Source organism: Prenolepis imparis, unplaced genomic scaffold, assembly GCF_030444845.1.
Source record: "Prenolepis imparis isolate NDT839.2.m4 unplaced genomic scaffold, iyPreImpa1.0 SCAF_10, whole genome shotgun sequence".
NCBI lineage: Eukaryota > Metazoa > Arthropoda > Insecta > Hymenoptera > Formicidae > Prenolepis > Prenolepis imparis.
The window spans coordinates 11,234,322-11,258,558 of record NW_028141168.1 but is presented as its reverse complement, the minus strand read 5'-3'; the positions used below and the strand labels follow the sequence as shown (position 1 = coordinate 11,258,558).

Genomic DNA, 24,237 nt, shown 5'->3' with positions numbered 1-24,237 from the left:
CGTCAGGTCTCTCTCGGACCGGGAGCCCCCGCTTGCATAATGGCCGAGCGGCGTACGTGCATTCCTAATAATGAAGACAACGATAAATCAACGCGGAGAATACGCCCGCGGATGTGCGCCGAATATCCTATGCATAATATCGCGTCATTATCTGCCGGCCAGCGCGCGCTCTCGTGCACGCGTGGATCTCCAACTCCGACTTCGGCTCCTGCATTTACGTCGTGCGGGGAGTGCGTCGAATTGCATCCCGCCGGGATTCGAGGTCCTTCGAGGACGACGGTGTCGACGACGTGGCTCGCACGTGGCTCGCGATTAATTCTCCAATAGATATGTATATCGTCGATTTGCGCCAACGTTATTAACTCGAACAATCGCGAAGGAATATTCAAATATACTTTGCTATATTATACATTTCCTACTTTAGATTTATAATTGGGGAATAAAATATAATCGATATTATTTTTAATTCTTATTTACACTTTATTATGGTAAATTTTATAATTTTATGCCGATAAAATAAACACATTGCTTGAAAAGAGAATAATAGTCTCGATTTCCTTGACTATTAATCAAACGAAGAATCGTTTTCAGGATAATTACTCGTTCGCGTACGACTGACCGGACATTAATTCGTCGCGGTAACCGGTGACAGTAGCGATCGATCGGCTAGACATTGGAACGACCCATCCATGGTACTAATAATGATCCGTCATTCGTTCACGTAACGAGGTGGATCGATCATGTGTGATCGAAACACAAACTAAATTGTCAACACAAAGTGTGGTATACAAAATGATAAATAAAATCTCTATTAATATATCATCATCAAATTATTATCAGCAACTAAATACCATTAGAATTTATTTACTTCAAACTATGTGAGTGCTCCAAATTTATTATATGAAAAGGGAGCGCGTTGAAAATGTTCTCAATAATATATATTATACATAAAGACAATTTTTAATATAACATCACCGTGATTCTCACGTACTAATATGGTAATCGATAAGGATATAAAGAGTAACCAAGCGCGATTCCCAGTCACCTCGAGAATCGATCCTGAGTGCAATACGAGTCCTCAGGATGTGGCGTGACGGTAAAGCGAAATCCGGTAGGGTAAGGAAGAATTCGCGCACGGAGAGGCAACGGAGGAGGAAAATACGAACCTGCCAGTCCGTAATTCCGCGGTCGCTGGATCACCTGTGTGTGGTACCAACGCGGGGCGGGTGGAGATATCGGTTACCAGCGATCTTTACCCGCGTATGTCCCGAGGTTTCCTACCACTGTCATGCGGTATTGTTTTCCCCTTTGATTGTGCGCGGTCGTTACGCGTTAGTCGCGGCCAACCTGAAGAGATCCAAATACCTTCGCTACCGATCTCCTTTGTGCGCACTTGAGGGCTCGTCTTTCGCCGACGCTCTAACACGGAATAAACTGCTCGAGTGACGTTAGCTTCATTATATCCTCGCTCCTTCCGGTGTTAAATTCCTATAGAACACACACCTTTCACCAATCCTTGCGCAATTTTGCACTCGTGCGCTTTGCACTATTTTTTAATACTTTTTTTAATATAAATTTTATTTTATTCCAAATTAAATTAAATTAAATATTAGATTAATTATTATATTTTTTTATACTATAAAGTTATTTGGTATAGTGAATAAATTTGTATATTTTACTGTAAATATGTATTATAATTTTACTGTATTATTTTTAAATATTAATTTAGATGCTATGCAATAAAGTACTAAAAAATTTAAATGTTTGAAAATTTTATTTAATTCAATGGTTTTCTAAAGTCGAATAAAAATTATGTGTAACTATGTTATTTTTTTATAACTTTTCCTCTCTTCTTTAAAATCTACTCTTTGCTCCTTTTTTCTGTAAAATTAATAAAATTTGTTTGAGAAACAATAGTTCTGCGCGCCAGATAGCAACATTTCTGCGAAACAGGTCGTGTCATCGAGGAGGCAGTAATAACTTTGCCAAATGACGTGCGGACTAAAGGGGCATGCATCATGATCCGATACTAATGCGCGTATATCTGGCGTACCGGGATGCAACCTACCGCGCTCGTATCGTTATCATCGATGCGATCAATCCCACTCAATTAGCCTGATCATTGATTATTGCCCCGTGTAATGTCGCGATCCGCTTCGTGCACCCACACACTGGGGAGAATCTGTCCGCAATTAATATAGCGGGGGAGGCGGAGAAAGCGGAGAGACTTGCAAACTATGGTTTCTGGTCAAGACATATGATACTTGAGCGCAATGAATCCGTTCAAAGTCAATAAATTTGCATCATTAATCTAATCGATATACAAATATAGGCTCACTGTCAATCCCTTGTTAGAATTCGCTCAATATCTAGATATGCAATTAATTTATAGTGTACTCTGCTGTTAATTTCCATTATATAATATTACATGATTTATTATAAGCTTAATTTCTTTGAATTTAATATCTTGCAAAAAATTGCAATATTTTTTTGTAAATTTAATTTATAAATATATCATCTCCATGTATTAGTATTTTTCTAAATCAGAGAATTTCCCATTTCGTTTGACATATTTCTCATATTTTCAAAAGATTATTATTGCTAAAATAATTCTCAGTCTTGTATAGTTCTTGCCGTGCCTTCTGACAGACGAATCGTCATTTTTTTTCCATGAAAATGTTGCGATCGAAAGAAGGAAAATAAACGGGTTAGCGGATAGATATAGTAAGACAATGTAAGTCGAAGAAAAATAACGAGACGATGGTCGAAACGAGATAGCTCACGGCGCCGACCGCAAACCGAGGGTGATATACAGGAAGCCGCGATTAATCCGGATTTCAGCGTCAGTCCGATAGACGGAACGCTTGAAACGTCCGGTACCTCGTATTCGCCGTTTCACCGGCCGCGCTATACCGCCGTGATATCGAATGTCACTCGCAGGATCCGTCATTTCGTCCGGGCCGATTCGACCGCACGTCATTGCGGTAAGATCTCCGTCTATCCCCCGGCCCTGATTTTCCGCCCAGGCGTTTCATCGAAATTCCGTTGAATTCGTCGACACCATATCGGGAGTCGAGAGAGAACATACCGGGGATATATCTAAAGTTGTGCATCGGCTAATTACATTAACGCACGTTATGAATTATTTGCAACGTGAAGATATTCGGCTATTTGGAACATCAAATCTATCCATTCGTTATTGCATGATAAAACGAATAAATCGAATTTAAGAGACTTAAATCGCATTTTGTGCATCGTACGTAAAAATTATAATTCTTGAAAATCAACTTTCCCTTTTTTCTTTTTCATCTACGCATTACTCGAAGGGGGTAAATTTTTTAATAAAAATTTGACGGAACGTTGTTTCCGTTTCGCAAGTCGATATAAATCCCTCTACTTTATCCGTTCGCGACGCGCTGCAGCAATAATGTAGTATCCGAAAAGAGACTCGCGGAATCATTAAACGCCGCGTAACTATGACGGAAGACCGACGCGGAATTCATCATAATGATCTCCTTGCGACACGCAGCCGTTTCTCTTCAACATCTGGGAGAGTTACGAATCGGCCAGAACCCGGGGTAGCCGCGACGTGTAGCGCTGCTCGGTACAGCAGTAGAACGAGATCTATCTGTGCGGACGCATTGTCTATAGCCCTCGTCGCGAAGGGTGGTATTGTGTGACGTCATCATTTGCATACGACGCACCGTTGCGGCTGTTTCCAGGCTGCCACCCTCTCTCTCTCTCCTTCTCCATTCCTCTCATTGTCTCCCTACATCCTTCTCTCTACCCTACCGTCCTACAGATTCTCTCTCCTTCAGCGACCCTTTCTCCGTTTCACTCCCTGGATGCCCACCTAACCCCGGCAACGTCGCCTACGTCCCATACCCGTATATGCACCGCCGTCGTCTATGCCCCATATCTATCTAATTATTGTCGCGGACCTCGGACCGGTCCGGTCGCCGTGATATACCGCATGCTAATAAGCGGCTAAAGACCGGGGCCCATGCCAGACCAGCCATAAATCTTAACGACCGATTCTGCATCGCCGTGAAACGTCGCGTCGACGATCGTCTTGGGAGAGCCTCGCGAAATTCTCACCGACGTTGTTGATATCCACGTCGTTGCCGTCATTTCTTTAGCGTACGCTACTTCTTCGCTTAACCCTCTGTATAAAAGGATGCAATCGACGAGGCATTAAAGGTTGCTGTTTGAAACGTGCTTCGTCCACGTGAAAACGAGCCTGAGTAATGCCAGTGTATGATCTGTCGTTTTATCGTTTATTAGAAAAAAAGTTTAAAAAATAATGTCGTAATTTGATCACTTAATCTTGATTATATATATATTCTGTTATATCCCAAATCTATTATAATTTTACGTAATAAATATCATAAGAAAGAGCAGAGATTGAAACTTGCATCGGCAATTGCAACGTTTCCTGCAATGCGATCTACGCGTGCTATCTTGCTCGAGCAACACGCTCATATACGCGATGTCAAGATACGACACAATAGCCGAGACCTTTGATTTCAAGCAACGCTCTGCCCTGAATGGGACATATGCGAACTCAGGAACGGCGTGACGACGACTCTCCGAGAGAGACCCGACGAGGATCGAGAAACTGCATATATATCGATACGTGCGATCGACGTGTACGGTCAGCTTATACACAGCCAATCCTGTCTAGCCATTCGACTCCCGTCCCGATTTCAATGCGGGCTCATCCCTCTCTTCGCGCGCGCGAGAGACAGAGAGAGATAGGGAGGAAGAGAGAACGTGGGGTTGCCACACACGGTGTGTTTCGGCCGCTCGACCCCTGCGCGTGATGCAACACTGACCACACATCAATTCACTGCAAATGGACATCAATACTGGTAATTAATACATCGCGCCTCTCGCTCGGCTCCCTCTCGTCCCCCTGCGTTCGTCCGCGGCGTAGCTGACCGCCCTCCTGCCTTCTCCTCCTCTACGGTTTGCACCCCCGACCGTTTGCACGATCATCGAAACGTACGTACGCGGGATTTTAGCTCGGGATTTGCATGTAAGTGATACGCGTGTTGGCGGATCCGATTGACGGCTCTCTCCCGGCGCATAGTTAGCGAGAGAGAGTTTGCAACTCAGCCGCGAGCTATGAACGCACGCGGCGCAGCGCGCGGTGAGTGCGCGACGCATTCCACCGTGGAAATATAACGGGGTTAAAATTCGATTCCACCCCCAGGTCCCTCTGCGATCTCTGCGAGGATGCGAGCCCCGTTTCATAACTTCAAGGAGAGAGAAAAAAATATAGCCCATCCCCCCTTTAGATTTACGCGCGCGCGTTGGTTTAATCGACCGCTATCAGTGCACCGCGATTTTATTTCACGGACCTCTGAGAGAAACCGGGGAAAATCGTTAATGAGGAAGGCTCTTTGATTTAGTGCGATGTAAACTTTTTTTTTTATGTCTTTTACTCCCTCGTTTGATTGCGTTGCGTAAGTTTGACGTACTATTCCGATGATCGAGATAGAAATAAAAGATGGTAATTTTTTTAGACTGCACTTTTGGACCGTAAAAATCAACGCGAGAGCGATTATTATTATAATTAATATTCATTTAAAAGTCACAAAAAATAGTGGCTCGCTAGAGATCTTCAAATAAAAAATAATCTTTTATATATAAAGTCTAAATATTGTTATATAATTATTATAAAAAGATATATAATATACATCTCTTTCAAAGAAAAGACATCTTCAATTTTTAATATTTAATTTTTCAGTATTAAAGTCTCGAAATCCACTTGACTGTAGACTTCAGATATCTTAATCCATAATTGGATATCGTATGGCATTTGCATAAAAAAAGGATATTGAGATAATTATCATCACACCACATTGTCCATACGTATTCATAAATTAGACAGAAATTTCAGCGCAGCGTGGTCTTTCGACTTATTTTCAAGCGTACGTTTTCATAACCGAAATGGAAGAATAATGACAGGCGGAACAATGCACGATCGGCGGTGGACGGCTGCGAAATCGGCTTTACCAGCCTTATATTATTACCGGGCAGCGAAAAGTCCTTCCTGACCAAAGGGACGGTCGACTCTCTCGCAGCCGTACATTTACGAAATTACCGTATACGTATGAGACAATTCCATCGTCCGCGTACGTCGCGAAAAAGGTCCGCGGAAATCCGTGCGTCGCAATTTATCTGAGTAATACGATTTAACGTGCTCGCCGGGTGGCAAACGAACGGGATGGGTGGTGAACGGATGGAACGTAGATGCGCCGGGTTGTGTATATACGGGGATGCGTACGACCGGGAGAAATCGCATACGGTCGACATATCCGTTCGCTGAGAGGCGATAAATAAAAATACATCAAGTGCAACCTTTTACGCCGCAAATTGATACACATATTGCCGGTCGCGCCGCCGTATCGAGTAACGGGTGCTCGCACCGACTCCTATCATTTCGCCGTAATTTTTTCGTAAAAGCATTCTTTAAACATATATATATGTATATTGCAATACATACATATGACGTGGAACATATATTTATGTACTATTGTATATACGTACGCGGTCAAAATGTGCGAATTTAATTATATGTCTATATGATATTTTGATTATTACAGAGGCAAAAGTACCGGAATGTTTTGAGAAGAGAAACAATATTTTCTTAAACATGATAATATTGATATTATCGTGAAATTTTGTCAGAGTGTAAATTTTATCAAATTAATATGTGTCAATAAAGCTAGCAATTGTCAGTCGCATATGGAAACTCGATAAAAGCACGATAAAAAAATTGTAACATGTGATTACATGATTGTTATCACATAAATTTAGATGGTAAAATATAATCAGACATAACTCTTGGTTGGAGACGCGAAATGCAAAGTGCGTGATATTATAATGCATCTCATGACATACACTTGTATCGATGAACTTATCAGAAAACATCTGTAATTTTTTGGATAACAGGGTGAAAAGATCCCACCCGGTAGATCGAGCAAAACTGGTGATCGTGCAAAGCTCGCAGGATGCACACACAAATTGGTTATCAAAGGATATTACCACGCTGCAGCACCGATACACACTCGATTTGATGTGTCGACGGTGCTCTCGGCGTGTCCCGCCGCGAGAGAAGAGGAAGAGAAAATATTTGCGCGTACTTGGGCTCTATCGGATTTTCCGCTTGTGGCACGAGGTTTTTATTAAAAGCTCTCCCGACCCCGAGCCAAATCCGATTTGTGCTTCGATTCATCCCGGATATCGAACAACGACATCAGATCCATTTTTAATATACGTGGATATTTTCCGAATGGGGAGATTCGTTTATTCGTTCGATTATTAATTTTCCGATCTTTTCCTAAAAATATTTCCTCTTTTATTTTATTATAGACAAATTTATATATAATAATTATCTTTTATAAATGTGTTCCTAAAAGCATAGTAATTAACGCATTTTCTCTTTTTTAAACAATAGACAAACATCAATTGTTCAGACGCAAATTCTTCTTTTTTATATTTTTCTAATTTTTTATATATCATCTAATTAATCATTTTTATAATAAATTTAAAAAAATACATAGCAACCTCAATTTCCTCCGCCACAAAGGATCCTCCGAGCAGAGAATCACGGCATCGCCTGCCATAACTCAGGATGAAGCACACGTGTCGCGGCGCGATCGGACAATCGAATCATTAATTGATTTGATTGATTGTATCTGCGCACGTTGACGGTTGCACATGTTGAATAGGCAACCGTATCGCTGCCTCTAGGTTGCGGTATGTCCAGAGTATTCGTATGTAACCCGACCGTCCGTCCACCCCCCAAACACACGTGCAACAGTCTACACGCGCACTCTCGCCAACGACTAACCCGTGACCGACACGTATGATCACCACCACGACGACGGCGACGACGACGACGACGACGACGACGACGACGACGACGACGGGGAAGAGGATGCACCGCGGCGCACACGTGTACGGCCGACTGTCATTTGTCATCGCGGCTAATTTGCCACGTTCTGAGATACGGTGACGCCTCTGACGTGGTCATTATTAAGATGCGAATTAGTAACAATTTGCGCCGGATTTAGTCTGGACTTGATCTGTTTATGGCCCGACCGGATTAGGCCGGCGAGCTTTATGCGTAAATCAATATTAACCATCATACCCGAGGTCCATCGCATAACATCGTTATCGAACGCGCAGGATCGCCTACGAAAGTCGCAGCATCGAGGTCGCAGCGCAGATCCGCGAGGGCAATCGATATCACGCCTTGCTTATAAAATACGAAATGCAGATTTCGTCGGATATAAGAGATCAAAAGTTTCAATTCTTTCAGCATCATGCTCGAAAAAATCGCCCATATTTATAGATGTGTAAAAATATTAAATAATAATTTGATGGCGAAGAAAATAAAAATTAATTCATAAATATAAGCCGCGTAATAATATTATTAAAATAGACAATGCATATTTATATATGTATAATAATCTTGAAATACGAATTTCATAAATTCCTATTAAAACGATTCTCATACAATTTCGACAGAATAATCGCACAGTCGTCATATATCAATTTCGCTACTGAATTCTGTATTATTTAATATAACACCCTTGAAGAAACATAGACGATCCTGATTAACGATACGGGAGAGAGAGTATCAAGCGAGCACTCGGCCGAAGAAAGGGATGTATCTAGGATCGCTATTGGACGAAATGGGGAGGGAGGAGGGTGAGGTGCACCCGGGTACCAAGGGTGGCATTATATTGCGGCTTGTCTCGCTTCAGAAACTTTGCACTGTGGTGTCGCTTCGGCCGCACCGACGAACGGGAGAGGAGGTTGGGGAGGTAGGACGAACGCGGCACTGGACGTGAGAGGGTGGATTGAGAAGGGTGGAGCAGAAGTGCTGCCGGACTCTGAATACGACCATTCTTTACGACCACCCCGTCCAAAGATCGCCCACACAGCACCAGTATTTACCCAGCGACACCGACTCGCGACTTGCCGTTTCGTGGATCGAAGCGAAACAGACGGCAACTGCGAGGGAGAGCGGAAGAGAACGATAGATGGACGTCACGAAACGAACAAACAGAAAGAGAAAGAGAGAGAGAGAGAGAGAAAGTGAAAGAAAAAGAAAGATGAAAGAGAGAGATGCAAATAGTTTCGGTAGGACCAAGAGAGCTATCGAGGGGATGAGAAGGAAGAGAGCGGGGCGAGAGAACCGAGAGGGCGAGGCTGGGGTGGTCAGGGCAAAAGGCTGGGCTTATTCGGAAAGAGGAGACAGAGAGAAGGAAAGGCGAAGTGCAAGGCGAAAGGGGGCGAGAGAGCGAGAGCCGAGTCCGTGAGTTCACGTTCGTCTACCTCCCCGACGTTGCACAATACGGTGCGCCTACCCTCGACAGCGTCCATAGACTGGACGCCGTATTGTCTCCGCTGAATAGGGTCTTGCAAGATTTATTTCGTATATTTCACTTGTCGTTTCAATAGCGCGATAACGCGCACGTAGCGGTGTGAACGCCGCCTTTCTTCGGTCGCGCGCGGTCGCGCTCCATCCTGTCCTCCTCTTCTCCTCTCGACCGTTTATCTAAGGAGCAAGTTTCCGCGCGCGCTTCAACGCGTCGACAGTTTGTTCATCGTGAACTGTGTCACCAAAAGGTAACCGTCGCCTCGCCAAACTCCAACTTGCTGGCGACCTGTCGCGTGTAATTACGAAGAACGAATATAGATCGTCATTCAACAACGTATTTTAATTATTAAAACCGTTATTTTTTTTTAATTCCCTATTATTATCCATCTATATTATCGTAAAGATTACTAAATATGCATTTTTTCATTAATTTATCAATATTTTGCAAAAGTGAACTAATAATCTATAAAATCATTAATAATAATCAATTGGTATCTTTGTGAAAAATCTTCTTTTTCTTCATTTTTTATATTTCTTGCATAATATTATTCCAGATATGCCAGCATCGCCTTATTTTAAAATAGATTACGCATAAACGCAATACGAATCGTAAATCGTTAAGAATTCAGAATCGTGTCGGGGCTATGAAGAGGGTATCGTGAATTTTGTCGTCGATCCGAGTGGAAAAAAAAGATCATTGAAGAAGGCCGTTTCGCTTTACCTATGAAAAATGGCTCGCTTAAATATTTATAATGCTAAAAAAAAATTAATGGGAACCCACGTCCCGTCATGAGTATATTGTCAAGGGGTGTCGCTGTCTAGGCTGCCAAAGGGCTCTTCCGTAATATTAGCCATATCACCGAGAAGGGTTCGACGTCCAGCTTTCGTTCTGCCTTTATCATCGCGCATCTTTTTCTCTCATTAATTTGCTTATCCCTTTCGCCTCTCGATGCCCAACGTTGTTTTTATGCCACCCTAGTCTTCGTGTACGTGATATTCAACATCCGCGAGACTCATACTAAAGAGCATAACTCGAAATGTATAATTTATTATGATCAAAGATGCTACGATAAATGCTAAGATTATTATTATTATTCAATTTACTGATTAATTTAATATGAATGATATCATCTATATCGATATCTTATAATTAATCATATTAATAATATATATGTATTAATACATACATAATCGATCGAGAAATAAGAAATGTTGAACAGATTAATATAAAATTATTATATTTCTATAAACTACAAGCACAAACTTTATAATCAAATCATTATATTAGATTATGAGCATCTCTTATTACGAAAGTGATAGTGAGGATAGCTTTGTACATAATTATGAAGAGTATTGAAAATGCAAATATTAACGAAATTATAACAGAATAATAACGCGAAACACACAAAGATCAATTCGGCTCTTATCACTTTTACAGCGGATCGTACATACACAAGATAGAACAAATAAAGCCCTTATCGTATCGTCACAAATTAAAAAGAATAATTTTTTAAGTCTAATTCTTAATCAAACGGAACGCGCACGAGAACTGCTTTCTCTTAGAAAACGGCGCCCATTATCTCCCCCGATGAGATTGTTGTCAATGAATTATTGGCGTATTTTTTTTTACAGATGTAAGCGTCTCCCCTTTATTGCACATCAACCCTTTTTCTAAAGCCCCCGCCTCGTCAAAACGTACTCGCCTCGGGGGATAAACCTTCCCGTAAACCTCGATATCAAGTGTCCCGAATCCGTTTGAAAAAATATTTTACGACACTGTATCCTTATCGTTATTGTTCCAGCAGGAGCACTCAACCCTTTTTTAAACTGTCACTTTGACAAAGTCGCTTAAGTTCACTCTTTTGCTATTAGTTTCAATTGTTATGTTTAAAAAAACTGTTATTTAAACCAATTTTAAAAATAGAATAAAAATAAAAATTTTATTTTAAGTTATGTGCGTTAGCGTATTTGATCAAAATATTATATTGTTTATTGCAAGTTCGTATTCGATTTAATAGCAAAAATCTCAAGGAATTAAAATAATTATATATCGATAAATATATATATGTATATATAAAAAAATATCCCCTCTTAATATTCATATCGATGAATCGACAAAAGAATTAATAATTTAACATTGCTTTTCTCCATTCCCGACGATTCACTTCCTGACCGCAGCGTGATTTTTTGTCTCCCCTTCAGAGGGCTGTTTCCGTAACATTAGGTTCTTTATTTATGGAGTTTCATTAAGATAAAGAAAAGTAAAGGGGAAAGGGTTGCCATCACCGAACACCGTGCAATTATTTTCAAGACCAAGCGTCTTTCCTCGACCCTTTCGAGGCGTTAAAGGCTATCGAGCGAGAATACGATGCAAATAAAGCCGTCAAATAAATTTCAATATCGATCTGCAATTATTCTCGCCAAAAATAAATTTCAAATTCTTTCTCGCAAGCTTTATATCTATACATATTTCTTAATTAATAGTCATTCACATTAATTCATGACTACTATAATTAAATGTAAATAATTTTCATGTAGATTGCTCTTTGCTTTGCAAATCAATAAATTTTAATTGATTAATCAATAAATTGAATATTTTAATTTAAAAATATAATAAAAAAATTATTTTTTTGCTTTCCTGCTTTTATTTCTGTCAACTTTTGCCTATCGCTTGCCGAGTTTTACAAAATAAAACGAGCCACGACAGGTCTTTCATCGTTCGCAAGCCGCGTGCGTCGATTCTCAAATGATTCTCACGACACCTTCAACAGTGACAGAAGTGTTTCGGCGCCGCGCAAAGTTTTCATTTGTCTCAAGTTGCGAATGGGTTCGGCGATTGTTGAGCGCGCTGGGTCAGGTTGCGGATGTAGGTGTTGAAATTGAATGCGGACGAGAGAAGAGCGGCTCACGCGAGAAAGGGCGCGGGAGACCGTTGAAGTGGAGGTGACGTGAAGGCCGGACCCGGACCCGTCAACCGTATCTTCGGGCGAACATTGGTCAGCACTACGCTAGGTATACACCCCGCAACACGCGGACGCTTTCCCTTGTACCACCGGTGTGTATCTACCATCAGACGGAGAGAAATAGCGAAGGGGGATATACGCGCCGTGTCCATTGTACCGTGAACTTTGAAACAACTTTTGGGAAAAGAGTTTCTCCAAGCGCAGCACCTATGAGAATCAGAGGACCGTAACTTGAACGTGACCGCAATCGCTCGACCGCAAAAATTGACGATATATGACGTTACTTTAAGAGTAACACCGACTAAGTATAGCGACACAGATGTTAAAGAAATATAATATATAATGTAAAGTAAGATATATTCTTTTTTTCTCGCGTTGCCTTGCTGATTGTTAACATGAAAATTCGTACAAGCTACGAAAGGATGTTTTTCGAGAGACACATATAAACAAATTTTCAAAAATATGAATAGATAATTATGAGAATATAAATTATATCAATATATAATTTATATATTAATTGAATAAAAAAAATCAATTGTCCTATTTTGTTGTTGACAAACGTCGAAGAAACACGACGAGTTAGTAGACTGTACAAACGAGAAAGAAAAGGTTTTGTCTGCAGTCCTTCAGTACGTTACAGATTCACAAGACGGCAGCACTGCACGGTTACATCCACGATATATTTTCTGTACAACCACGTGCGGATTTTTTAAATAGAAATGTAAAATATAATTTAAAAAAAATAAAAATATATCCATTATTTTGTTATTAATCTCTTTTCTTAAAAAAAAGGCAGAATAGTATTTAACTAACATAAAAATAACTTTTATATATATTTTCTCATTTGAACAACAAAAATCAATATTATTTTTAAAATATATGTATTTATAATTACATCGCGTGTAATTCACTTTAATATTGCATGAAACGTTATTTATTCGTGTGTATGCGAGAATGGCATTTCCTATTATAGTTACACCGCTCGGAGGAAACTGATTCTAGAATCGGCATACTCTCGGAGCATGAAGTCTCGATAAGTCATTTCGAAATAATGGTAGGTGGGTGTTATGCGAGTTTAAGGTCTCGGCCGGTCCTCGCACGAGGGCGAAGGTGGCGGACGACAGTTTAGGGGTGTAAGACGGGCTGACCTCGGGTCGTGACCCCCATTTATACTCTATTACCACTACATTAGTCTCTACTACGGGGATTTATGATCCTTGTTCGAGTTCCAGGTTGACCGAAACTTTCAACGGATCGACTGGAAGCACGTGGCACTAATAGAGAAGATGTCAATGCTGCTACCGCATTTTGTCCCCGATTTGACTTCTGCTGTAATTTGACCTAAGTATATAAATAAAGCCTAATATCGATGATATTTTCTGCCACATCTTTATAATTTTTCTTTATGTGAGACAAACATCGAATTGCAAAAATATTTGAAACTTTTAAAGATAAGATCAATATCTCATTCTCTAATAATTATAATAATAACATATTCTTGTACAAGATTTGTGTGTTTTAAAATATATTATTTTAAATCTACAAAAATCAGAAGCACACATACGACACTCATCGTTATACATTCTTATTTTCTAAAAGTTTAATAGAAGAAAAATTAATTTTTCACGGACGATAATTCATCCGGTAATCAATATATTGTTATTTTTCCTCTTCTCTACCAGCACCCGCTTTTCCTCTCCCGCCTCGCCCGCCCCGTAATTTTTAATTACCGCTATCTGGAGGGTGTACCGCCCTGAAATATTTCTCCTCGCGTCTCATTCCGGAATCACACGCCGATATAAATTACTGCCAGCCAGCTAGCGACTTTATCTTCTTTATCTACCAAGTATTTTAGCGGTTATTTTTTCCGGCAAGAGCCGGGCCACTTCCGGCTGCCCATTACCTTCGCCAGGGCGTCGCCAGAAATGGAATTAGCTACTTTAAACGAGAAAATTTTTAATTATTTCTTATCGAAAAGTAATCTGCCCGCACCCCCGCTCACCCCATAACGACGCGTTTTCGTGCGAGAGGATGCCGGGAGGTTAACGCGAAGTCTCGTAATTTACCGTCTCCACTTCCAACGGTTTCGTGTAGCGCATGATCTCTTGCGCTTCTCCTCCGCTTCTGCGATCTTTCAATCCTTTTCGCTTCGAGTACGATGTAAGTATAACAAAATAAATCGATTGTAAATAAATTAATAATGAACGCACGAAATTCAAACGCAATATGTAAAATGCGAAAATTTAAAAACGCGATTTTGGAATATTAAAACTTGAAAGATGAGAACTCGAAAAATCAATAATAGTAACAAGATTAATGATTTATGTCACATTAAAAAAAAATTATCGCGTATTATAGACATTTTTTTTTACTAAAATATTATAGTTATAAAAAGAGAAAACTTCAGTTAGATGTTCTTTCAACAGCAGATCGCGTGGCATCAATAGTGTAGAATATCTCCCCGTTGATCTAAATAATTCAGAACGTTTGATGGAACTCGAGAAGACAAGGGGACTTATTAGTTCGGGAGAAAACGATAAAGAAAGAACTTATTACTTATCGTCATCCGCCTCTCGAGGAATATTCAGTCAGGAACGCTTATGCCCTTGTCAAAGAGATTGAGAAGAGGCTCGTGCATTCGAGAGGGAGCTGTCAATTTTCGTCTAACCGTATTGAGAGGCGCTGATAGGTTCGCATCAAATATTCACGACTTCGACAGGCCCTTACGACGTTATTCCGCCGGTCGTTCGCGTGTTATCGAATAATAGAGGATGTCAGTACACGCGGAATAAGGGGGTGCCCGACAAATTCTTTATACCTGTCGATTATTGATTTCGGCAGTGCCGTTCTCGCCTCGCCAATTCACTCTGACGAAATGATTAAACGGTGCTATGGACTTGCTTGTTATCGTTACCATCAGCGCGATATTATATTTATATTAATTTGATATTATAATCTTATTAAGGGACACAATGGACTGAAAAGGTACTAGCGCCTGCACTAATGATTACCATTGCAACGCACTGCATTCTGGTTCGACAGTGAGAAGTCGAGAAGTCAATTCATATGTATAAAAAAAGATTATAAATGATCTCTCTTAATTAATCTCTATAATTATTTCTCGATTTTCTATTTTGCAATATCGTACGCGAAATGTATGATATAATCAGTCATATTAAAAAGATTCATATTACGTATAGTCATATTAAAAAACTGCATATTACGTACAGTCATATTAAAGAGATGTATATTACATACTTTACATTGTGAACATTTTCATTTTTCGTTGCGCCAAATAGAAAAAATTGACATCAGGATAAAGTTCTCGCTTCGTTCTTGAGAATTTGTCTCATTCCTTTCCATAGCACTCTTTCTATCGTCACCGACGCTCTCCAGGCGCTCGTGGGAACCACGAGAACGGGAGGGAGGAAGAGAAGGGAGAGGCAAGAAGAAGAAGAAAGTTTATAAAATATTTAAAAGTACGGAAACGTCTCCTATCGCCTGCGGCAATAAATTTCCACTTACATTTTATTTTCGTTTCATTCGTAACGCTCGAGAACGAAGCGATGTACGAACGAACGATGGGAGCGGAGGAAAAGAAATTGCAAAAAGAGAGTGGAAGACCTAAGGTGACTGAAATGCCGAAGGGGAACATCGAAGGAATGTTCTTGACGACGGACGGCGACTTCTTTGTGCGTGAGAGAAACTATATCTGTTGTAATAATGCATAGAGTAAAATGTGAATTATCATATAGAAAATATTAAAATATTAAAGTCGATATTTTTGTTATAAAGAGATAGAAAAAAAGACGTACGCGATATAAAATAAAGCAACACGATTTAATTTTAGTTTCTTGATCTGATAAAATTTTGTATCACTATATCACTTCCCTATTTTGTACTGTATGTGCTCAAGCTCAAACATGTTTTTCTCTTAAAAATTTATGTGACGGCGTTCGAATGTCTCTCGTATGAAATAAACAATGAAGACACGAAATTTTCAGCTCAGTCCTCCCAATGGACCCACATCGATTTCCGTCGCGTGGGGCATAAGACGCGTTTCTCTACCTTCCCGAGGACACACAACGGGGACGATGTGTATATTTTCCGGTTGACGATGCGAGACCTATTTAACGGGCGCGAGTCCGGTAATGGGATTCGAACTTGGCACTCTTGGGAGCCATTCAGACCCGCTTGCTTCTTCTTCTTTCACCGCATCTATGTATATCCTATATATCACCGAAAGAATGGCAGACTGCCATGATAGATTCGATAGAAGTTGATAATACAATGTTATTTATAAATGTCGATTGGTAAAACACTTTTAAAATACTATTATCGAGAATGTTGAACTCAAAATTTATAAATTTATAAAGTTAAACCGACTTAATCTGATTTTATCAATTTCCATTATTACTAATGTAATGTAGAATTGCTCAATTATATGATTTGATTCAGAAATATTTAAAAACCCCAATTATTTTTGAAAGCATTATTAGTAGTTTTTTTTACATTAAAGATCTGACAGATGTTTAAATGAATATTATCAGTGTAAAGTTATGTGATGCAGATGCTATAAATATTCATAGAGAAACTTGCTAAACAAATATAATGATCCAAACACAATGTATTTAAACAAAAATTTATAATACATCAAAGATATATGTTTCAATCTTATTAACGAGAGAAACGTCCGCGATGGTTTTTGGGGCAGGTTAATTCCAGATCCGTGGTTTTCTGAGACGTGCAAAACAATACATGACGTTCAAACGTAGACCAACGATCTCGAGTGGTTTTGGTTACTACTCGGTTTGCGGTTCATTTGTCGCAAAGAAGCGTTTTCTCCCATCAGAAGGCTATTCAATCCTGTCGCGGTTACTCATTAGATTAAGTTCATACGCGAAAACTTGACTATACGCTCTATTTCTTTCTCACATATATGAAATCTATTAAATATTTCTCTTAGGAAAACTATGGGTAAAATTTTACCGGAGACAAAATTATATTCCTTGTAATTTAATACGGAGGGATCGTATACTTCATTATAATATATTATCTCACAATCAAACGGGCGCGTAGACAAAGACACAGGATGATAAAATACACCCTTTACTCACACTCGTCTTTCGGCGATAATTTAGCGGTCAGTGAAGATTTAACGGCAAATTAGCTAATAATTACTAGCAACCTCCGTGCCGGACGTTCCCTTAACTCGAATGCGATTGTATTTCTCGGGCGTTCGAGTTCGATAATGGGAATGCAAGAGCTGCGAAAACGCTGACCCGGCCCCATTATCGAAATAGCAATTAGAATAAATCAAAAGTACGCCAACTCGTGCAATCGGTGCGCCGATTCGTAGAAAATTACGGGATACGTTACAATCTTCTCTCCTAATATTTCCGACTGGCCTTGTAATTCAATGGAAAGTTCGGTTCTCTGCTAATTTGAATTAAGCCAGAATATAAAATATGTTAGGATCGATCAAATTTTTTTCAACATTCTAGCATTAAACTCAATAACATTTTATAAATGTTAAGAAACCGAGAACATATGTACTTACATGCAAAAAAGTGAAGAATATTTTCGTCACATTCTCTCGTCAAATAAATATAGCAAAATAAAAAATTTATTGATTTGAATCTTTAATTAAGCATAATTGAACATAATTAATATTGACTCGCGTCAAAATGTTATAAAATGAAAGACCTCTAAATCCAAAAAAGAATAACTATTAATTCAATCATATTCGACAAACAATTCATTTGATTCTACATTCAATTACATCCATCAACATCGCGGTACATATCAGAACAGCCTTCCCTTGAATAGCACCACTATTTTATACATGCACTCGGAGGCTACATCCGACCACGTGGTCTAGTAATCGAATCTTATCCCGCGGGAGAATAACGCTCGTCCCAATCGCGTGATGTCTCGTCGTACCATCCCCGAAAATAACTGCACTCTTTCTCTCGATGGGTTTATAGTTTTTAGATGTCGAAGAACTAGCGCTAACCGATGGTTCATAGATTCTCGTATAGAGTGGCAAAAGGGGACGCGATAAAATGGTACGCGTAGCTTGAATTGTGCTCGATCTTCTCTATCCAATTACCCCGACCATCGGTGCTCACCAACGGGGACTTCCGGCGACAACTCCCGGATCTCCCGACTTTCCCCGGTGCCGCGTTTGACCCACTACCCCTCAACTTCGAGTATTTCGCCCTGGGGGTGCTCAATGTCGTCAAGATGTCGCGGCAGCCCCCTTCGTGACGAGGCGCAACAACCAAGTAAGACACGCGAGCCTACCGCCCCGAAGAATGATACGTGGCCGACCGGAGGGTCGTCCGTCGTCACGATGTCGTTCTCACGGAAGGTGCAGGCGGCTTACGTGCGGTAACAACGACGAGACACCCGGTATATCGGGTCCAGGGGACCGCTTACAGAAGAGGGAGAAAGGGGAGACAGGCTGGAAATTTGTCGACGTCCTTGTCGCATGATCATGCGACGTCATGCGTGCATCACGTGTTGAGAATATGCTTGCGTATCCCAAGAGCTTTAGCTCTCTTTCGTCGGTAAATTATTTAAGAAAACATGCAACATAAATATAAACGGCAAAATTTATGGTGAAGTAATATCATGGAATTGGAAAAATCTAAAGCTTTCAAATATGTATAAGTAAATTGAATTGAGATACAAAAAAAATATATATATGCAATAATTATGTTGTGCGATTAAAATAATTTATTATGAGATTTTTTATCGACTTCTTTAATAATATTTCTTTGCAACATTAATTCATTTGAATTTTAAAACATGCATGTATGAGTGGTTTGCATCTGTTTCACTTCTCACATACGAAATCAATGAACACCAAAAAATAAGGTCGCGTATTGAGATCCACTGAAGTCCAGTGGCTGTCCGCAAGAATTTGCCCGGTCAAGAGGGACGGGAGCGGTTGGTTTATCAATCCACCCCCTTCCTGGATGGCAGATCCTGACCGAACAAACGGACGTTAGAGCGGGGAGCTTGGCTTAGTGCGGTACTGGAAAGCACTTGATCTTAGAGGAGCGACCACCTCTATGGGCAGCTCAAACTACGCTAACCCAAGCTTCCCCTCCCGCTCCTACCCGGTGGTGGTTTTGCTCGTGCCGAGAGGGTTAAAGGCCGACACGCCAACGAGTTGGGTAAACGCCATTTAATAGAGGACGGTAATGTCATCCGTCCAATTTGTGAACAATTTGATTCGATGTCTTTTTGTTCGGTTTGGCACGTGACTCTTGCATAAAGCAAAATAATTAGCGAAACACTATTCTTTCGAATTAGTTAGCGATGTATGCATAAAGATGTCAAGATTTTATTTCTTAATCCAGCTTGACAAATTTCATTAGTAATTATGCAATTCTTTACTAATGAAGCGACAATAAACTAATATGAAAAAAATTTTATATTATTATTCATTAAAAATTTTATATTGTTATTGTTTATTAATTTATAATTAACACGAGCAAGTAGATCAAGAAGCAACTTCAATTTATGTTTTAATTTATAATAAATTGCAAGCGCCATACCAATCAAAGCCTCTCGTAAATTTCAATTTAAGCTCAAATATTATACATATATTTTATCTCGATATGACTTCTAGATATAGCGAGTTCGTAGCCTATAGATACTGCGCTAATGATCAAGAATATCCCGTCAAGTTTTGAATATCGCCTCCGACGAGACGTTCGTCGAGTAAGGGACGGGACGTTTTCAATGCCTGATTATGGCGTCGGACATGGCCGCGTCAATTCATCTCCCGAAGAGAAAAGGCTCCCTCGCGATCCAGCCGTGTCAGATATCCTGCCAGGAATCGTTGCTCAGGTGAAGCGCGAAGTCGGAAGCCCTTTTCTATATTATTCGCGATGAATAACGAGACCACTCAGTCATTCCCTCCAATTTAAGTGTAACGAGCCACACCGATACATTCCTTCTTATTCTTTTTCCGGGTCTCCGTTCTCCTCCCCCACTTACCCAACCCATTTCCTGCCATCCCCCCTTTCCGCCCCCCGACGTGATGTAATCCCGCACAATCCAGACATTTTTCACCATTACTCGAGCGGTCGTAGCGATGGCGGGCAAATAATTAATTTCTCACGAAACTAACGAGCGCCGCTTTTCTTTTCAAGCCGACGGTGTATTCTATATCATAACCGATTCAAGAAGAAGAAGAAGAAGAAGAGAAACGGAAATACGTCGTGAAAAAGATGATGCAAAGTAATCGCGCAACAATATAAAAATTTCATCTTATTTGAATCCTTCAAATTTATCCTACGGAAATCTCACATAAAGACAAATATTTTGATAGATGTTTTCCATTTATATCTCTTATTATGATGATTCTGATTCGTTACTAGCTTAACTCTCGATTCTCGATTCGATAACCCATGCGACGCGAAACACTTTAGTTTAGTGTAAATTTCCAAAGTCATTCGCATAATCGGAGCTTCTTCCGGGACGAGGGGGCAATACCGTGTTCCTTACGAGGGTGCCAAAGCACCCCGAAGGGTAGTTTGGAGGTCGAAGTAGAGGTGGGGGTTGTTTCACGATAGTTTGGACGATCTATGACCCGAGTTCGCTAAGAGACCACGAAAGGGTGGATTTACTGGTCCGTCCCGCGTTCACACCACACAAATCCAAGTGACCGTCCGGACCCCCTTCCCTTAGTCTCGTGCGACTTACGTCTACCGAACTATTTCCTCGTCGTCGACCATGAATCGCCGCGACGTCCGATGTTCGCCGGAAGCGAACGCTCACCACACCAATCTGCGAACTTGGATCTTGCCAAGATAGTTGTGAAAATGATATTTTACTATTTAACACGAAACAAAATATTTCAATATAAATAGCAAACAAACAAATATTTTGTAATAATGAAAAAAAATTCTAATACACACCGTCGTATAATACAATATTTGATAAATTAAGTATTAAAGTTAAAAATTGCAAAATATTTAATAGATTATAGCAATCAATAAAACGCGTGAACACAACATTTTTATTTGCGAATAAAGTATGCAATCTTAGCAGTGCCCGTCTCTGACAAAATAACTCGAATTCAGTATAAACGCAATAATGTGATAGATTGTCGACGCACGGGCATTACGACCTAAATAGCTGATCGCGAACTTGACGGCACATCGTTAACGTTGATTTAATCCCGAGCGAGGTGGAAGTTGGGGTCCGCGAAGAGGGACAGCTGTATAAGTAGTTTGTTTGTTATTGCAGATCGTTAATCCGATGTTTAAGCAGCCAGAAAATATTCCGCCCGTGACGATGAGAGCTTGAATGTCTTTTGAAAAGGGCGACGGTGCCGGTCGCTTAGCATATCGTAAAAGCGTAACTGCGCCACGAAAAAGCGAATGGAAGTCGGTGGATGGGGAGGGGAAGGAAGATACGTCGTGTATCGCACCATAAAGATTACTACTAGCTCGGGACTTTATTGTCACGCGTTATAAATGATGTCGCGGACGTACGCCAAATATTCAAATGACACTTTTATCCGCGATTTCTCTCGGGCGGAAGGATTTTGGCGGATCGCGCAGAAGGAGAATCCGAATAGACCCCGGGGGAACGATGGTGATGCTTCTTTATTGAAAAAGACATTAGGCTATGTACGTTAAGTTTCGTCAATTTCTTGTGCTCCAAATTACGCACAAAATTAATATACATGCTACAAATACTTTAAAAAGCATTGTATATAAACAAGTTATCGCGGTTATCTCATATCTCATCTTGTAATTTTGATTTTAATCATGACATCTATATTTTTTGTTTGTAGAGTCGTAATATTTATTATAATATAAATTTTTGTCAGAGAGTTCTGCACCCCATAGCTTGTTCTTCGCCTTTCGGAACAATTCCTACTTTTGGTCGACGCGACCGAGGGGTGGAACGGTTGATACGGAAATGCGGCGATTTCTCAGGGTATTAAGTGAGCCCGCGACCTTTCATATTAATAACAATAATAGTACACGACGTCGAGCGAGAACGAGAGAAAGAAAGAAAAAAAGGGGCGGGAGAGGGGAGGAAGGAGAGCAGGCTGTAATCTGGCTGCGAGCGAGGGATGAGGGCAACTTTTGAAGCCAGATACAAATTACACCTCATTTTTATGCCATTTTAATATCGCCACGCGTCATTAAATATCCCCTCGTTCCTCCAACCCGCGACTCCACCGTGCAACCATGGCGTATCCTATATACTTTCGTAATGGCATCTTACAGGGAATGAAATATTTGTACGCACCCATTAGCGTCTCGAAGGCGGAAGCCTGCGAAGCCACAGAAATCGCACGAAGGAAACGTAGCGGCAATGAAAAATCGAGACGATTTTAAAAGCCGTCACTGATGACGCGCCCTGGGACGAAAAAAGGATCAGAGGCTATAAGCGGGGACGCTTGTATTGTCGGTATCGGCTTAAGAGCGTGCCAGAATTAATAAGAAAATTTACGCAAGAACAGCTAAAGTTAGATTTCTGCTAAACTCCTTCTACGAATTCCATGCTAGTAATATATTCGAAAAATATAAAAAAATTTAAGTTAAAAAAAATATCTTTTTTTTGTATATAAATTACTATTTCACAAGCATTTACAAAGCTTGAGTTCCATTTTCCTCAACGTTACACTTCATTATCGTTCGATTAAATTATAAAGTTGCAATTATCTGTAAATCACGGAAATAAAATTACACGGTACCTAAAGATTCAAAAGGAATATCGCTAATTTTAACGGATCGTCATCATAAAGATTCCACTTTGAACGTTATCACAGGAATAACTTTACTGGCGGAAAGAACCGTTTTTATGCTTGTATCGCATATTCTAATTTTTGAAGGAGGAGACGGACGATTTGCGATGATACGGAAAACAGATCTATTCTCTCGAACCGATTTATATCGCCGTTCTTTTAGCACAACCCTCGCTCGTTATAACATCGTATACGCATTGAACATGTTCATAACTCGCATTTATTGCGGTGGTTTCACTTGGCCTTTTATTCGGCGAACTGATACACTCCACCGTAGGCAACGATTTTATGTCGGCTTTTACGAGCCGGAGAAGCGCATTTCGAATTGAGACTACGGGAATTACGGGGTCTTCTATTTCAGGAAAGCGTAGTCCTTTCCAAGTGATACGAACCAGACGGTATTAACTTTTATTTCGTAACGTTTGTCCTTCAAAGTTTCGCTCGTACGTGGTTAACAGAATTTTTCTTCGTCTGAATATACGACAGAGTTGACCAAATGTAAAAGTACTATACAAATATACAGACATACATGATTATGACTTACCACTCGGTGATCCTCCATTAGATGCCGAAATCTGAAACAGACAAAGTGCATAAATTAAAAAAAATGTTCCAAACATAACATGTTTCTTTTTCAAATATTATTTACATATATATAAATATTTTTAATAGATCCATCACATCCGCTATTTTTTTTAGAAAAGTTATTAAAAATCCGCGTAATGTATTTTTGGAAAAAGCTACGAAGTAAAGAATTCTTTAGCTTGCTTATTCTGAGAGAGTAAAAGGGTTAACGAGGCGGAAAGAAAAACAGAGCGAAAAAGAATAAACACGTCCTTCTTCTCAAAGAGTAGAAGGATACAGTTGCCTAATTTTATTCTGCGAAGTGGACTCTTCACCGCTGGCCGAATCGGGCCGAGGGGGTGCATCTTCTAAAAGAGTGCTCGCGCGAGAGCTTCCGAAAGGAGAAGGTCAAAAAAAAACCGGAAGGCAAAATCCATCCCGTTCTCGCCCTCCCTATTTATTACATTATACCATATAGCGCTCCTCTCGCGCGCTAGCTTTCCTTATACCTGAATTGAAAATCTCTC

General features: G+C 40.2%; 1 long non-coding RNA gene across 2 annotated transcripts in view; it reads right to left on the bottom strand.

The window, feature by feature from the left end:
* Nucleotides 1-24,237, bottom strand: part of LOC145941544 (uncharacterized) — a 264,923-nt gene that overhangs the window by 173,613 nt on the left and 67,073 nt on the right. For both annotated transcript variants that reach the window (XR_014426177.1, XR_014426178.1), the window contains exon 7: nt 23,691-23,721. This is a non-coding gene — a long non-coding RNA (uncharacterized LOC145941544). The remainder of the gene's footprint in view (nt 1-23,690; nt 23,722-24,237) is intronic.